We start from the raw sequence: 14,839 nt of genomic DNA, 5'->3' as shown, positions 1-14,839 counted from the left end.
GTTTGCTTGGACCAGTCTTGAAGGAGAATGTCAATGGAGGAGCCACAGGTGCCACAGAGGCAGGAAAGCTCTGAATCATATATGAAGAGGAACAATGTCTTAGAAGGGAAATAGTGCTTTGAGTCTACCCTCAGGTGGCAAAGGAGTTTGGCCATAAATAGATGAGAAAAAGAGAAAAACCTAGAGCCTGCTGCATGTACCGTAAAAGGAATAGGTTGATGTTGAATAACATTCATCATCTTGTATTTAGTAGATACAAGCAAGGTGCCAGTCATCATACATGCTAGGGTTTGGTGTGGGGCCCAAGCAGGTCTCTACTTCCCTGAAGCTTGTGACTTAATAATAGAGACAAGCATTAAACACGTGTAACTACTGAAGGGTTAACATTGTGGTGTAGGGTATCACATTTGGAAAGTCATAGGTTCTCCTTTCATTCAATGACTAGGGTTTAGAGATTATGACTTAAAGTTGTTCTGACCTTAGCATCAGTACTGTTGTTGTTATGTGCTGTCAAGTTGACCGCAACTTATAGTGACCCTGTACACAACAGCTATGAATCCTGCCCTAACCTAAGCTAATCTCACTGTTTCCAACACACCTGTCCTCATTACCCTAGTTACTGTGTTGTTTATTATATGCTGTCTAATGGATTTTCAGAGGGTTTAAATCACATGGGAGAAGATCTTTTTTTTGTCCTGTGGAACAATTGGTGGGTTCAAAACACCTGCCTTCAGTTAGCAGTTCCTCTCCCTACCTACTCTCTGCCACGAGAGCTCTCAGCATAAATACTAACTGCTTGTAGATGGGTTACTTGATAAAATAAGGACAGATCATCTAGGAGGTGAGAACTGGAGCCCAAGAGTAATAGGCCTAGGTTTGCACTTTCACTGACTGTGTGACATTCTCCACTGAAAATGAAAATGGTAGTACTGGTATGTATAATACTTTGCATAATTCTTGATTTACAATGATGATCAATAGCTACTAGTTTTTGTGTATTTTTGTTATTGCTGTCTTTATTGCAACATTGTTTTTGTCATACTAGATCCATGACAATCTTAAATATGTAGGAGTTTTCTAGAATAGATTTATTATAAAGCTAAATATCCACCATCTTTGGCAACAAACATAGTTCAGATTTGAGATTTTTCTGGTTTATGATATATACATTTCAAGTATTTTGATCCTGAACATATTTTAATACTAGTATCAATAGCTAGTTCTAACATTTTCATCCCTGGATGTATATTCAAAAGAATTAGAAATTGGTATCCACCCTTGAATACTTGAATATGTGTAATCATACATGTATATGAATGTTCATGATAGCAACATTCACAAGAGTCAAAAGGTAGAAACAAATGTTCATCAATAAATGACTGGATATACAATTATGCTATATAAACACAATGAAGTATTATGCAGTCATGAAAAGGAATAAAATATTATTACGTGGTACAGTGAATCTCAAAAACATGATAAATGAAAAAATCCAGACGTGAAAGGTCATGAGCAAGATTTTCTATATGAACTATCCAGAATTGATAAATCTGTAGAGGCAACAGACTGGTGGTTGTTGGTGACTGGAAAGAGAGGAAATGGGGAGTAACTGATTGATAAATATTGGGTTATATTTTGGAAAAATAAAAATATTTTGAATCCACATGGAGATGATAGTTACACAGTATTGTTAATATAATAAAATTACACCGAATTGTTCACTTAAAAAGAATATTTTTACGTGAAGTTCAACTCAAGTTTTTAAAAGTCTATTTAGACTTACTATTTGTATTGTAATACTTGTAGATCATCATAAACAACCGTTATATGGCTCGTTTTGAGGGAGCTCTGATGGTGTCAGCCATAAGAAATTGGGCTGCCAGTCCAAAGGACTCCTCTCTGCAGGTTCAAATCCACTGGTTGTTCCTGAGAAGAAAGATGAACAATCTCTTCCCATGAGATTTAAAGACTCAGAAACCCAATGAATGGCCTGCCATGAGTCAGTTTTGATTCTCTAGCAATAAATTTGAGCTATAACTTGTTGGGCATTGTCATCTGTTTTAACTCCTAATGAACCCATATAACAGGATAGAACTGCTCTATACGACTTCCTTGGCTGTAATGTTTATGGAACCTGTGGATAGATTTGAACTGGCAATCTTTGGTTAGCAGCAGAATATGAAACCATTTGTGTCACTGGGGCTCATTCTCTATGACTCAGCTTTACAAAAAATGCACAATGCCTCTCTTTGAACATACCACTTCCATCATTAGAAACACTTCCATCATTAGAAAAAGAAATAAAGAGTATATTCTTATCTGCTTTATTACATAGGTATTAAGGATCCTAAACTTACCTTTAAATAAAGCTTTGGACTCTCAACATGAATATGCTTGTTTGTCTTTGCTAAAACACAGTGTGTCCTCAGGTACTGGCAATTAGACAAATATTCACTCCATTCTCCTCTTCTGCTCTTGAAAAGTAGGAGAAACTTAAGATATTCCATGAGCAACCATATAACCACATTTCATTTTACATCTCTATAATAATACTGATCAGTTCTTAGAATTCTTCCCGGTTGTAATGAGTGAGATTTCCACAAGTGTTTGTTAACATGAACTGAAGAAGATTTCAGTTTTCTCTTCATTTCAACAGACAACAGGGTCTACTGTTGGCCAGGATTGGTAAGAGGGCTGTGTCACTAAAGGCCTGGAAATAGGCCCTCCATACTTGGGCTTACAGTTCTTAATGATCTTTTCTTTCTCATTAATTTGGGACATACATTATTTGCTTACTCTTGGTGGCAACAACCAAGATAACTAGAAATCTTTAACACATTGCTGCACATGACTGCAAGATGTGTTTCTAAGCAAGGTCATCAATTTAAAAGTTTGCAACAACATGTTAAAATAAGTACATTTTATAATATCTACTTAGCAAGCATACAAATAGCAACCTATACCTATGCTATCTTATCCTTTTTTTTCTGCTTGTGAGTCAAAGTTGGTTGCCATTTCTAAATTCATGAATTAGCCAAGGTTGTTTGGGTGCTTGATTCCATGAAGAGTCAGTTCTTCCTTTATCTGTTTGCTAACCTCCCCTTCCCTTCTAATATAACCACTTACTGCTTCACCTCACCAATAATAATTTATGGAGCGAGACATGAGTTAGAGGGAGCCGAAGGGTTCAGGGGGGATACTGGTAATATGAGCTGGGCTTCTCCCTTCAAGGTCAGTTGGTTTTTTAAGTTCACTCTAGGTTTATGAAGAGCAAAATTCATTATAATCTGACATTATTTGGCTGCTGTTATGGACTAGATTTATAGCCCAATTCAAGTATGACTGGATATAGGAAGATAAAACCTTCATTCCATTTGACACCAGTGGTGGGGCCCAGTGTTTTCATCTCAGGAAGGATTTCATGGTTCGGCTTTCAGAGAAAGCAGCTCAACAACTGCACGTTCAGGCTGGCATCTCTCCTCGCCAGCGGTGGAGTGCGACTGACCTGGAGATGTTTGAGGGCATTGTTTAGGAGAACGTGACACACACTAGAGTTAGGAAGCCCTTTGTTCCCTGGAATTGTTGTTCTGATTCTTTAGAAGCAGTGGTTTAACATAAAACCAGAGAAAACACTAGTATTCTTTGTTACTTTTTTGGATACTGTGAACATCTCTGGAGATGATAAAGCTCTCATATCTTGTATACCAAATGTGTATCTCATAATAAACACAGCAATTTTTACTGAGGTTAACCTGGTGGTTTGGACCGGAGGATAAATATCGAGGTCCAAACTCACTTGAAGATTGTGAAAGTTCATCTGTGAGCTCAGGGAGTACTTGACATCTTAATCTAGTCATTGATTGATATGTATAAACCCAGGCAGTGTGCATTGCGGTAAAGTCCCTGTAGAAGTAGTGACACTATACGAGAGAATAGAAATGCCTCATAAGATTTTTCAAAGCTCAAAATCTTTATGGAGGAGTTATGGTGACTATGTGGTACGAAGTTATGCTGTCAATCCAAAGGGACATGGTTCAAACCCACGAAGCTGCTTCTTGTGACAAAGATGGACCAGTTAGTTCCCTTCAGCATTACATACTCCCTCTGAAAATCTGCCAAAGGGCTATCTATGAGTTGGTTCTAGCCCTTTAGTAACAAGAAAAAAAAACAAACAAACCCAAATCTGCATGGAAGGTGCAGCTCTCTCCCTCAAAACTACTGATGTTTTGTATCAGGAGAGGGCTTAATTGGTGCACCAGCCCAGCTCCTCAATATATCTCCTAGTGGAAGCCACTCAGTCACTTCATAAATTTATGCCACATTTTCTCTATCTGTAAAATGAATGCAAGAAGTTAGTGAAACTTGTATTTCATGTGTATCTTGCATAACTCAGCCCTATTGCCATCCCGTCATAATCGAATCGGGGGGGACACTCTTTATAGTTTCAAACAGTAAGAGATTGCCCATCTTTCTCCAGAGGAGCCACTCTGGATTCAAACTGCTAGGCAGGCATGAGGTTGGGGTTAGCAATGAAGGTCCCTTGGAGCTTGAGAGACAGTGAAAAAGAGAATAATACTGACTGGTTTTCAGCTGGACTTGAGTAGTAGAGGAGGAGATGATGTGGTAAGGGAAGCCTTCCTTGTGTCTTCTTGATTTAGTTAGGAATGAGTTTCCAGAATATCAGCTAGATCTGTGCAGCATTTGGCTGTAATTTTGGGTTTTTCACAAATATCCCATCTCTCCATTTGCCCAGTCCTCTCAATGTGACTCTGTGTTAGATATTCTTGAGGTTTCATGGATAATGGTTTCATTGGATTTTCAACTGTTCATTTCCTTACCGTCATTTCATTTAAGGCTCTATATGTGACCCAAGACTTGTTACAGAAATCTACCTTATGCTCTCAATTATGATGGCTATGTAATTTTCATAAGATTTAGTATCTTTTATGAAGAATTCTACTTCTGTTAGGGCATTTAGCAGCTGCCTGCAGCTCTGAGCAGTCCACGGAATACCAAGTAACAGGCGTTTTATTCAGTTGCAAGTGCCTCCCTGAAACTTATTGTGCAGTGTTGTTATTTATTACCCTGTACTCGTTTTCAGGATAGCTCAGAATTAACTTTGAATTAAACAGGCAACACTTGGGTTGGGACTCCTTTCCTAACACTCAGGATGCCTCCCATTCACAAGGAGTCCCAGATGTGTTTTGTGACATGCGCTCAGTCATCAGCAACAAGATCATTTACTCCAAGTAGAGCTGTGGATGGATGTTTGGATTCGGAGAAATGATCACTTGGAAAATTGCATTCTTCTGCTTGTCAGCCTCACATCTTGGAAGTGGAGAAACAGTGGCAGAGTGAGTGAGACTCTTGCCTGATGAAAATGAAGTAGAAGAGCATTTCTTTTGATGACAGCCATTTCAGCAATTCATTCGGACTGTTTTCTCTGCATTCATTTGGGGAGGGTATTCTCCATGAGGAGACACGTTATTGGCAGAGGTTGTACCTTCAGCTGCATTGCACAGATGTAGATAGCAGGCTGGTACCCAGGGCAGATGTGGGTCCATGATGCATTGGATTGTCACTTTCTAGTGGCAATAGGGACATTCTCTAAGAACACCACCATTCTAGGATGACTTATGGTCAAAATGAGCACACAGGACAGTGGAGAAGACCAACTAAATAATTACAAAAATATTGGACACTCAACCAGTCAGCTAATTCCTCAGCAGTGCTACTACATTATAATCTGCTCCAAAATCAGTCACATATATTAACAAGCATATATACTTCTCACTCACACTTTTGCTGGTAGCCTAAGGATTATCAAGTGTAAGCTGGAATTTAAGTTGTAGACCTGGTCTACATCTACTGCATCCTCTTTGGTTCACCTGTTAGCAGAGACATATCCTAATAGTGCAGGGCAAGCCTCTATGAAAGTCGGCACAGCTATATCCGATAAAACCCATTTCAAGCCCTTCCTACCTCTTTGTCTATTATTGTCTCATTGACCAAAGCGAATCATGTGGCTGAGCTCTAAGTCAAAGGATGTGGAAGTACACTCCACAGAATTGGAGGAGCGGGGCTGGATGAGTGTTTACAGAGTAAGAATCTACTGCAGGCACTCAACATGTGTACTCTCAGCAGTCTGGAGAAAACCACAGCTTTTAGGCTTGTCGTTTTCCTCATCCCAAAGTCATTGTGCATGCATTTGACTTTGAGATGGTTTTTCTGCTTGATTGTGAAGCATAAAAGAAAGTAAGAGGCTCTTAGAGATTGCAGTAGCCATTAATTTTATGGCTAATACATTTACTGCCTGGAAAATCATCCATGTGGCATTGAGTGGCAGACTAAGAGCTTTGGTCCAGATGTGCATGCAGTTTAGGAAGACTTAGACGTGTACTGATTCACTTGCTGAGGGGTTTGTTCACTTTCTGAAAGTGAGAACTTCAACTCTAAAGCTTTGTGTTAATACTAACTCCATTACTTTTTATAGAGCTGATAACCACAAAAAGATTTCCATGGTCAAGTGTATTTTTCACAAGGCCAATGAAGATTTAAGAATACTGCCAATTAGGATAAATCTTCAGTTTATGGGATCTAGACCTGAGGCAGGCCACAGTTAGATTTTTGTTGGTTATTTTGGAGTGGGTTTTTGTTGGTTTTTTGTGTTTTTTCCTTTCAGGCAATGGAGTTGTTCTTGGTGTAGGAGAATTGGAGATTTCAGACTGCAGAATGCTAGCCATTCCCTTCCTCTTTGTTTTGGCGTGGCCTTTGTCTGTAGGCTTCTGAGGATGGTCCTTTCAAGAGTTTACCCTGTCCATGAAGGCATTCCCCCATTTCACTCTGATGGTGGTAAAATCTCTGCGTCTTAGACTGGAAGCATCAGCACGTTCTCCTCTCTTCACTGGAATCATGCAGGTCCAGGACTGGAATGAAGAGAATACAAATTTGTCTATTTAACGGAATTTTTAAAAATAAATAAAATAGGATACAGTTCCTTTTTCATCCCCTCTCCTTTCCCCAGAAATGCCCTCACCATCCTTTCCTCTTGGTATTTTATCGTTGAAATTTCCCCCTTTTGCAGCTCTTGTCAGCTCGAGTTTCTTCTGAAAAGCAGCACCCCTGGGAGCAATTACACCAACATTGACCTTGTTTCCAGCACTTTGGATCTTCAGCTTGATTTCAAGTCAAGACAACTTAGAGCTAGGCCTGATGAAACAGGGACAAAAATAAGATGACTTTTAGGAGTAGGGTTAGGGATGCATCAGCTCTTGTCCTGAAGAGGGTATTTGGAGAGTGAGAGAGGAAGGCAGGGGTTGAGATGGTACCAAAACCAAATACTGCTCAGCTCACAGATTTGAGAGTGCAGAATCCAAGTTCCCTCAGCAGTTTTGTTTTTTCGAGTTCCAGAATCCAACATCATTCTTTTTCCGTCTGCTTTTCAGACAGTCTTTTCTTTTTTTGCTGTTACTCAGTGAAAATCATAAACAGCTGACATCTATAATTAACTTTAATTATTTGCACTAGTGGAGGGAAGAAATTAAAAGTACAGAATAACTGGTAATTGAGAAATCAGCAGTAGAATTCTAGAATGTTAGCCATAGAAGAGAATTTAGAAGCTACTACTTTAGCTCTCTTGTTTCACATATAGGCAGTAAGTCCCCAGGATACAATTTCAGAAAACTCTTAACTGTTTACAGTTATGTAAATTTGTCCTTTGATAGCAAGGAACCAATCCCAACATGCTGTAAATTCTTGCTCACAATCACCTCCACTTACTGCACTCATAATTTTAAATTATTGAAAAGGCTTCTCCTTGACTGGATTCTGATTTATGGCAACTTCCAAGGCTGTACATCCTGATGAGTGGCTGATGGATTTGAACTGCTGACCTTTTGGGTAGAAGTCCAGTATGTAGCACACTACACTATGAAGGCTTTATATTCTTGCACTGAAGTAAGGATACAGAAGAACTCTGTATTCTTGTTCTGATTTATCTACAAATTCTTCTTTCTTTTTTTTTATTTATCTACAAATTCAGTTAAGGAATATACACTTACACGCTTAATTTACACTGAAAGAATTTATAATCTGAGAAGTACTTTATAAGGAAACTGATACGTGGCCGATGGGAAGGACTTTCCCAGGTTCCACAGCCAGTTGATGGCTATTGGCTTGAGAGCGGTCTTGCATTCATTCATACAGTGCTGCTGCTTTGTGCTCTTGGCTAGACATATCATCAAGGACTCAGTTTGGTGAACAATCAATGCGAGAGAAAGGGGCCTCCTCCCTGGATGATACTGTGGTGACCAGATTGGAGGTAAAGTAAGGTGATAATTCAATATTAGCTCTAGTGCTCATGGCAGCCCCTGACACAGCACAACTCCATGCATATTGAGACACTACCAAGATACCATGACTAATTATGGCTTCAACTGTTTTGAGGCATAGGGCTTTGAGTGGTTAATTTTTTGGAAGATGACCAGTCTTTTACTCCTAATCTCTCTTATCCTAAAGCTCCAATGAAAGCTTCTTAGCATTATAACTGCATGAAAGCTCCACCAGCAGACAGGTGGTGGTTACAAATTAGGTGTATTGGAAGGGAATCAAGCCTGAGTCTCATGCTTGGAAGGTTAGAGTTTTACGCCTGGGCCATTGCTGCCACCTTGGTGGGTCACCACTGACACCTTGGTAACAGAAATACAGGAATTTTATTTCCCATCCTTAAAAACTTATGGAAGATATTTCTAAACCTCCAAAATATACACAATAAACCAGCCTGTAATAAGATTATCATGAGGCAATTTGTGTAATGTAAACAACTCTTTTTGCTACTTAGCAAAAAAGGTGCTTCTGTGGTATGTATCTGACTAAGCTGAATGTCCCTCTGGCCACTCTTTATTTTACTTTGTCTTGGGCATATCTGACTAATATCTGACTAGTGGGGTGTGAGTCTGTGTAACTTGAGAGTGTTGTAAGTTTCTTTTTGAGAAGGATCCTGGTTTTTTGTCCATTTACTGAACACTCACTGTGTTGTTGTTGTTGTTGTTGTTGTTGTTGTTGTGTGCCATGAGTTGGAAGCACTCATAGCTGACCTCCAGTAGGCATTTAAGAGCCTGGGAGGAAATTGGCCATCCTTCTCCTATATGTGCTTGTGCAGTCAACTCTGTTATGTCCATTGCACAGTTACATACTTTTTATGATACCTGTTGAAGTAGGTACTATTCTCATTACAAGTTTGGATCATTAAGGAACTAGACCACAGAGGTAGAAATGGTGCCCTAGAATGGAGGCAGATCTGCGTGACCTCAAAGTCTAATGTCCTGACAGTTATACGGTGCTGCCCCAGCACCCTCCACACGTGTCAAGAAGGCATCTGAGTGAGCACACATTATTCCACAGGCCTGAGAGACAGGAGGATAAATTGTCATGGCAATAAAAAATGTGGGATCCAGTGAAAGTCATGGAGTAATGAAGAGCGCTGAAGAGTTTTCAGTAATCTTTGTATCACCCCAGCTTCTCTTAACCACCATACTGTTGAAGGAGGAACATTTTTGTGTAAAAGCATTACTGCCAGCAGTTGGCTAGAGAGAGTTTTATTTGGATGGGAGCACATTCAGAGACACTTCACGCCATTCCTTCCTCATAGCCCCTTCCTTCTTTGTCGTGAATTCCAAAACTGGAATAGTGAGGTATTGGGGAGATGGCACGACTCCATCAGGGAATGGAGGGTCTGGATGGTTCTGCTGATGGACATTCTCAGTACACAATTTCCCTTCAGTCTCACATATCATGCGTGCACATTACTTGTGAGTTGAATTGAGAGCTTTTGGATTTTGACTCTGGATCCTGCATTTCTCAACCACTTGGCAGCATCACAGCCTGTCCGAGGGAATGATGATGGTATATTACTGCTGGGAAATTAAAGATGGAACCTTTTTAATCAAGCTTTAGTTTTGTTCATTGGAAGAGTGCTAAAGTTAACTCAAACCTAATGTGTTTTGAGTGAGAATTTGCCAAATTTTTCACAGTTCTTGGCTCAGAGTGGACTAAATCAAAGGTCCATCTCCTTTGGGTGACTGCAGACCCTACAATACAAACCTGTACAGAGATTCTATAAAGAGCAGTACATCGACCACCTTGTATGAGATGGGCTAGAGCTGGCATTTTCCAGAGAGAGGCAAAGCCTTGAGATGGTCGTGTGTCCAGAATAAAGGACCTTGGCCCACGGTGGGAATTTGACGAGTGGGAACTTCTGAGAAATCTTCACGCCTGAGCTAAATGGTGTTGTCAGGCCTTTGAAAACACCCAGTGTTCAGGCTCACGTGTCTGGTCACTGTCAGAACAGCGAAAAGATCTGGGCTGGTGCTTAGCTAGTTTGACTCTCAGTCTCTAATTCCTAGGAAAGGTGCTAATTCTCGAATTCTCAGACTCTAAGTCCCTGGAGTGGCGCTTTTGTGTGTTTGCCTTCTTATTTGTTTTGCATCTTTCTTTATTCCATCTACCCACTCAAATGAGCAATTTCTGGTTGGTGATGAATAGTAGCTATTTTTACTTTTATCTTATTGCTGAATGTGTATATTGGGGTCCAGTATTCATCAGCCCTGGTAGGAGGCTGATGCAATTACTGCAAAAGGCTCTTTGAGAAAGTATCATGGGTTAATGTGGAGCTGCTAACCAGAAGGTCAGAGGTTTGAACCTACCAGCTGCTCCATAGGAGGAAGATGGGCCTGTCTGGTCCTGTAAACATTTATAGTCTTGGAAACTATCATTGAATTTTTGTCCTAACTTATGAGATCAGTATGAGTCAGTATTGACTTGATGGCCATGGGGTGGGTAGATAGTATGTTGGGTGACATCATTGGAGCTAGCATTTTGCTAATAGGTACAGTTAATCTATATTTATTTCACCAAAATAATTCTACTTGGGGAAACCATGAGCTCAGGATTTCCTGTGACACTGAAGCATGGTGTAGAATTAGAGACCTTAGTCAGTCTTCCTGGCTTGCCCCCAGTTTCAAAGAGGCCCTAAAGGGGTCACTGAAATAGGCACCACACTGACCTCTGGGGCCAGACCTTGCAGTGAGAGGTCAAGGGGCGATGTAATAGTGCCATTCAGACCTGAAAATAACGAGGTCTTCTCTTAATGATGGCAGGTATTCTTATGTCTCCATTTGCTTGCATTCATTTCCTTAATGTTGGCCTAACTGATCATTTGGGGCTTTTTTTATTTTTCAACCTCGTGATTGTTTATGTTTAGTTGCCATAAAGGCCAAAGGATAAAGGTGGAGAACTCCATCAAGAAGTCAAAAGAATTTTTCAGCTACCTCCAGGGCCAGTGCATCGGTGAAATGAGGTCTGTGTAGCCATTCTGTGACCAGCAAGGCTGAGACTGGAGGCTGCTTGCCCCTTTCCTCTGAATAAGATGCGGAGTGTCCTGCAGTAAGGGAAGGTTGAGGTGATGTCATCTTGATGGAAGGACGATTTCTCCGGGTTGTGTGGATACTCTGCTGTGAACTCCAGAGTTCATAATGAGATCTCAGGGAAGATGTGATGAGGACGCTTGAGTGTAGCAGGGGTCATGTTGGAGCATTTTTGTTCATTTCACTGAGACTCAGTTATCTCATTTGTACAGAGAGATAATGATAACTTATTTGTGGTGTTTGTATGAGAATTAAAAGGAATAATATTAATGGACATAGAGAGAGTCTTGAGCTTAGCCTAGGAGCAGGTCCATGGTCAGCAGTAATGATGGTGGTATGATGATAAATTTTGAAAGACAGACACATCGTAAGTACTAGTATGAACTATGGAGATGCTTAGTGCAACAGAGCTACTGTGGTTGTCCATCTTGGTCCACATATCTCTCTGATGGTTTGAATCCACCTGTGGCTCCACAGTAGAAAGATGGGTGATCTATGCAATTTACAGCCTTTGAAAACCAACTAGAGGGTGAGGTATGAGTTAGTTGGCAATGAGTTTTTGTGTTCTTGTTCTGCCAACTCCCTGGGTCATGCCAGTGGCATATAGGCATGTACCAACTGAAAGGTTGGAGGTTCAAGTTCACCATTTACCCAGAATTACTTTGGAAGAAAGACTTGGTGATCTACTGTTGAAAACTTAGCCAGTGCAAACCCTGTGGGGCGCGCACACATGGGGTCACCATCAGTCAGAATCAACATGACCACACTGGCATATAGCTCCTAGTTGATTGGATTGATACTAAGTGCTTAGAAGCCTTCTCTACTCACCACTGACCCCTTCCAGAGGAGAGGGGCAGTCCTCCCCTGTTTACAGCTGTTGTAGAATGAGAAGAGCTTTGAAAAATGCTGGAATGAAAAACCCAACTCTGCCAGACTGCGCATCACCAGGTTTGGAGATTCTCTCATGTGCATTAGTAAAAATACATAAAAGGGTCTGATTCCATTCATTATTGGGATTTTTATATTTCTGTCCCTCTTTATCCTCCATAATTCCATTGGTAGTTTATTAAATAAAAAATGGAATCTGGCATATTGCAAATCTGATAATCATGGTCAAAAAGTGTATTTTCAACATCCTCTCCATTTTGTCATCAGCACTCCTTGATCACTGGTAAACCGGTCTGCTCATTTTTCAGTTATAGTGAAGGATTTTAAGGAATTAAAACACATGAGTCTTTCAGAGGAGGCAGCTCTGGCAATTGAATGAATTGGAGGATTTCACTTGTGCATTTCTAGGGTATTCTTCACCTTTGGCAGCTGCATCATGTAGATGCAATTGGTTTTCTTAAGTATCTACTTTCTATTGGTGACAATGACTTTTTATTTTATTTTATCATTTTGTGTGTGTGTACCATCAAATCAGATCCGACTCGTACAAGAGGAGATTGCCCCTCCTCCAGTAGAGCATCTGGTGGATTCGAACCGTGTACCTCTGGAATTGGGTGACAATAACTTTTATGAAAGGGTAATTGTTTTACTGTGAATGTAAATGCAGTAAAATACTTGCCATTTCAATAGTCTTTGCATGTACAGCTCATGATGTTGATGTTATTCCACTGCCACCTTTATCTGCTCCAAAATTTTAGCATCATTCTTCATTTGGTATCCTCTAATGGACATTTTAAATCTTATCACATTTTAGGACACTCTGGTGGCCGAGTGGATAGGAAATTATGCTGCTAATCCAATGGCAGGTGATTTGAATCCACCAGCTTCTCCAGAGGAGAAAGAGAAATTGCATGCGAGTCATCTCCCCTTGTGTGATTTATAGTATCTGAAAACCCACAGAAGGGTCATCTATGAGTAGTTTCTGACTTGACCACACATAACAACAGTACCCACATTTTTAATATCCCATGGCGTGCCAGAGGATGTTTATGAGAGGCAAGGACGGTAAGACTCCATCTTGTGTGTTTCTGGCTTGTTATCAGTAGGGGACAATCCCTGAAGAAGTAGAAGAGGAAGATGCTCAATAAGGTGCATTGAAGAAGATTGAATTGCAAGAATGGGCTTAAGCACAGAGGAGATTTGAGAATTGCACAGGACTGGTCAGGGTTTCAGTCTGTTGTCCATGAGGGTGCTGTGAGACAGACTTGGCTCAGTGGCACCTCACAGCAAGAACAACACATTTTAGGACAGGTAGTGAATAAAATTATAAGGTGAAACGAAGTGAAATTTGATGATTGTCAAGACAGGCCAGGAAAATCTAAGAGGTACCAGCCTCCATCCTTCAGGCTCCTCTTCCAAGTCCTCTGAAGGCTGACTGGGAGATGGGCCTAGAGGAAAGTGGCGCACATCCTGTTCTTCTTGTCACTTCTTCCCAATTTGGCTTCCATGTCACCCAATTTAGGGAAAGCCATTTGAGACGTATTTACTGCCAGGAAATGTTGTGTTTAAATGACATCAGGATCAGTCAACAGGGATAGTTTTGGCCAGCAAGAAGGGTATGAATTGGCATCTATAATTGTGTGATGTGATGCTTTTGGCAATTTTGTGTCCTAAATGGTATTTTTGAGGCTTTGGTGATATTTTGAATCCCTTCCCAAGGCCAAGCAAGACAAACTCAATAAAATGTTTAAGAGAAAACTCCACTAGGTAATCAAACCTCTCTTAATCAAATCAGTATCTCTCTCTCTCTCTCTCTCTCTCGGGGTGTGTGTGTGTGTGAGTGAAAATTAACTGTGGCCCAATGTAAGATTTTGCTCTTGAATATGTTGTTAGCTTCCATCGTGTTGAGTGAGTATGATATACAGTGACCCTATGAACAACAGATCTGAATCTTGTCCTGTCCTGTGTCATGCTCATTATTTCCAACATTTCTGGGCTCATCACAGCAGTCACTGTGTGGGTTAAAAAAAAAAATCTATGCTGGGCTACTTTTCTCCTTTCCTGATGTCAGGGTTTGGGAAACTAACGAAAGACATTCTGGCCTTGCCATATCAAAAATAAACTCAATATAGGAAACAGCTGCCTCTTTCAGTAATGTTGACCATGTGCTTTGCAACAGGTGCCTGTATTCTGCAGCCAGACTGCACTTATCTCATCATTGCAGAGAAGGAGGGGAAAACAAGACACAGAAGCAGTTCATCATTTAACTGTGAAAGAAACCCAGAGGGATGGGGTGGGGGGTAAGCTAGGGTGGAGTTTTCCATGGAAAACTAGTTTAAGGAGGGGAATAAATCGATCACCAGCCCTGGTATTCCAGTTAGGGGGCTTGTCACCCCAGACATAAAGTGCCATTCCGGGTGAAGCACAAGGCAGCTTTCCCCATTCCACACCGACCTGCTGTGTGACCTGGGAATTCTCAGAAAGGATTGTTGAAGTATCAAGTGTTGATACCTGGATTAAGCTGCTCT

At 40.6% G+C, this 14,839-nt stretch overlaps 1 protein-coding gene across 1 annotated transcript in view; it reads left to right on the top strand.

Moving 5' to 3' along the window:
* Positions 1 to 14,839, top strand: part of SH3RF3 (SH3 domain containing ring finger 3) — a 588,334-nt gene that overhangs the window by 189,390 nt on the left and 384,105 nt on the right. The window lies entirely within an intron of this gene.

This window comes from Elephantulus edwardii, unplaced genomic scaffold, assembly GCF_000299155.1.
Source record: "Elephantulus edwardii isolate Elephantulus edwardi_28Jun2011 unplaced genomic scaffold, EleEdw1.0 scaffold00030, whole genome shotgun sequence".
In the NCBI taxonomy this organism is placed as follows: Eukaryota; Metazoa; Chordata; class Mammalia; order Macroscelidea; family Macroscelididae; genus Elephantulus; species Elephantulus edwardii.
The sequence above is the reverse complement of the archived record's forward strand: the minus strand, read 5'-3'. Positions and strand labels throughout refer to the sequence as shown.